The sequence below is a fragment of the Tachyglossus aculeatus genome, chromosome 5 (assembly GCF_015852505.1).
Source record: "Tachyglossus aculeatus isolate mTacAcu1 chromosome 5, mTacAcu1.pri, whole genome shotgun sequence".
NCBI classification, from domain to species: Eukaryota; Metazoa; Chordata; class Mammalia; order Monotremata; family Tachyglossidae; genus Tachyglossus; species Tachyglossus aculeatus.
In genome coordinates, this window is record NC_052070.1 from 47,885,579 (window position 1) to 47,889,173 (window position 3,595).

A 3,595-nucleotide genomic window follows, 5' to 3' on the forward strand; every position below is an offset into this window, starting at 1 on the left:
GCTTTACAAATACCATTAAAAAAATAATGATGAGGATGGTGATGATGGCTTTTATTAAGTGCTTACTATGTGCCTAGTACTGGAGAGAAAGAAGAAACCCACAGCAGACACATTCATTCATTCATTGTGCATATAGCTTTAATTCTATTTGTTCTGACGATTTTGACACCTGTCTACATGTTTTGTTTTGTTGTCTGTCTCCCCCTTCTAGACTGTGAGCCCGTTGTTGGGTAGGTACTGTCTCTATATGTTGCCGACTTGTACTTCCCAAGCGCTTAGTACAGTGCTCTGCACACAGTAAGCGCTCAGTAAATACGATTGAATGAATGAATTCATTCAATAATACAGTGCAGAGCACTGTACTAAGCACTTGGAAAGTACAATTCAGCAACAAGTAGAGACAAGCCCTGCCCTCAGCAGGCTCACATCCTCTGCAGAGGGCTCAAAATTGAAGCGGTAGAGAAAGCAGGTCATCCCCATTTTATAGGTGAGGACATTGAGGCACAGAGAGGTTAAGTGACTTCCCCAAAGTCATGTGGCAGAGGTGTGACAAAGCTGACAATGCTGCTTCCCCATAAAGAAACGACACTCAAACCAATGACCTTGTGGGTTACTGTTCTTAGGACCAACGAGAACTTACAGCACGTTGAAACTGCTTCTAGACTGTGAGCCCACTGTTGGGTAGGGACCGTCTCTATATGTTGCCAACTTGTACTTCCCAAGAGCTTAGTCCAGTGCTCTGCACACAGTAAGCGCTCAATAAATACAATTGAATGAAAGTTGAAACAATACAGCTGGTTGAAAAAAGTATTTTGAAGACACTTGTATTTCTTCTAGGCATCTCCACTGTTTCCCAGCTCCAGGTCTGTGGGCTCTGTTGCCTTTGTAAGAATTTGGCTCTGGCAGGAAGGGTTGCTAGGCGCATGGTTCATCCGGTAGAGTCAGGTATCTTTCCAGAATTCTTAGTTTCTCCTTGGAGCACTTTACAGTTTCCGACTGAGGTCAGCTTTTCTCTTGAATCATCTTTACGTTCTCTACTGCAGCTCCAATGTCTCGCCGTTCTTTCTGAAAGGAAATTTCATCCTGGGTCCGGGCGTGAGTCGGGGATTTAGGGTTCCAGTGAGTGTTCTTTCCGTAGATCAATCAATCAACAAATCAGTGGCATTTATTGAGCCTTACTATGTGCAGAGCACTGTACTAAGCACTTGATCTCTGCAAGACCTGGCATCTCTCTTTCTCCGGCTGCAGTTTTCCCACCACCAGTGGGGACAACCAGAGTTATTTGATAAAGAGCTCTGAGATGGTTTGCGAAAAAATGCAAAACTGTTTTAAAGAAAACAGCAATTCCAAAAGTCTTCACTGAACCAACTGCCAAGCTCCAGTAATAATAATAATAATAATAATGTTGGTGTTCGTTAAGTGCTTACTAAGTGCCAAGCACTGTTCTAATCGCTGTGGGGGATACAATCAATCAATCAATCATATTTATTGAGCGCTTACTGTGTGCAGAGCACTGTACTAAGCGCTTGGGAAGTACAGGTTGGCAACATATAGAGACAGTCCCTACCCAACAGTGGGCTCACAGTCTAAAAGACTGTGATACAACAGGATACAAGGTTATCAAGGTTGTCCCACGTGGGGCTCACAGTCTTCATCCCCATTTTACAGATGAGGGAACTGAGGCTCAGAGAAGTTAAGTGATTTGCCCAAAGTCACACAGCTGACAAGTGGCAGAGCGGGGATTAGAACCCACAACGACTGACTCCCCAGCCAGGCTTTTTCCACTGAGCCACAAGAGGCATCCCCAGGGGTGAAAAGCGGAGATCAATCAATCAATCAGTCGAGTTATTGAGTGCTTACTGTGTGCAAAGCACTGTGCTAAGATCTTGGGAGGGTACACTACAACAGAGTTGGTCCCTGCCCACAGGGAGCTTAACAGTCTAGGGAGAGGTGCCAAGAGGGCACTGCAGCCGCTTATTCCGGAGCCAAGCTCTCCTAACTGCCAAAGGTCCCTGTGGACAGACCCGGCAAGAAGGGTCTCTCTTCCCACTCTCCACAGAGAGCCGGAACCCAGAGATCTCTCTTCCTCTTCGTGGCACAGACTCCATTGGGAAGGGCTAAGAAAGGGCAGAGGACTTTGCGCTACTTCTGACAGCACCCCATGCACACAGTGACAGGAGGCTGTGAAGATTAATGGCAGCAGCAGCGGCCAGAAAACTAGTCCCCAGAGGACAAGTGGCTGACCCTAAAGGCCCCTGATGAAATAAGAGCTGCTTGAAAGACCGGGGAGTGCGGCAGCCTTTCCGTGGGGTGGCTTGGGAATTTCTACATTGCAGTGATATAAATTTCTAAGGCTCTGGGGCCTTCCCTCTCCCTGTCTCCAACTAGGCAGGGTGAGGTGATACGGACCATGACAGTTGAAGACAACAACAATGATGGATGCCCAGGGAGGCCAGCCACTTGACTTTATATTGGACAGGCCATTTCCCAGCTGGACCATCCCTTGTCCGGCAACCAGATGCTTTTATGTCCGGTATAAAGTGCTCGGCACACAGTAAGTGCTTAACAAATGCCACAGTTATAATTATTATTACCCTTATTGGGGTGGATGAGAAACCCCTCATGTATTGGGAAGCAGCATGGCCTAGTGGCAAGAGCACGGGCTTGGGAGTCAAAGGATGTGGGTTCTAATCCTGGCTCTCCAACTTGTCTGCGGTGTGACCTTGGGCAAGTCACTTCACTTCTCTGTGCCTCAGTTACCTCTTAATGGGGATTAAGACTGTGAGCCCCATGTGGGTGCTCTTAGTGGGAGCTCAAGTGCTTAGTACAGTGCTCTGCACACAGTAAGCGCTCAATAAATACAATTGAATGAGAGAGGCTGGGTCCAACCTGATTACTTTGTATATACCCCAGCACTTAGAACAGCGCTTGGCATATTTTCTCGTCTTATGCTGTCGAGTCATCTCTGACCCGTAGCGACACCATGGATACATCTCTCCCAGAACACCCCACCTCCATCTACAATCGTTCTGGTAGTAGATCCGTAGAGTTTTCTTGGTAAGAATACGAAAGTGGTTTAGCATTGCCTCCTTCTGTGCAGTAAACTTGAGTCTCTGCCCTCGACTCTCCCATGCCACTGCTGCCCAGCACAGGTGAGTTCTGACTTGTAGCAGATTGCCTTCCACTCACTAGCCACTGTCCAAGCTAGGAATGGAATGGATATGCCCCTGCTTGACTCTCCCTCCCGTTGTTGAAACTGGTAGAGTACTGGAAACTCTCCAGGTGCAACCCTGAGAGGGGGCTTTACACATAGTAAGCACTTAACAAATATTATTATTATTATTCATATGACAGCAAACAAGAGATGGCCTCATTCAGCTGCAGGACAAACACCTGAGCTTATTTGGGATCTCATGAGCTGGCTCCCAACATTTGGAGAGATAATTTATAATCATGCACACATGCATACATTTATCATCAGTCAACCGTATTTTTTGTGCACTTACTGCAATTACTGTCCCATCACTGTAGACGGCACTTCCATCCTTCCCATCTCACAAGCCCATACCCTCGGTGTCATTGTCGACTCCGCTCT

General features: G+C 46.9%; 1 non-coding gene across 1 annotated transcript; it reads right to left on the reverse strand.

Moving 5' to 3' along the window:
• Positions 1-3,162: 3,162 nt before the first annotated feature.
• On the reverse strand, positions 3,163-3,300 carry LOC119929430. Its single transcript, XR_005451552.1, has one exon. It is a non-coding gene; the product is annotated as a small nucleolar RNA SNORA7 (small nucleolar RNA).
• Positions 3,301-3,595: the final 295 nt, after the last annotated feature.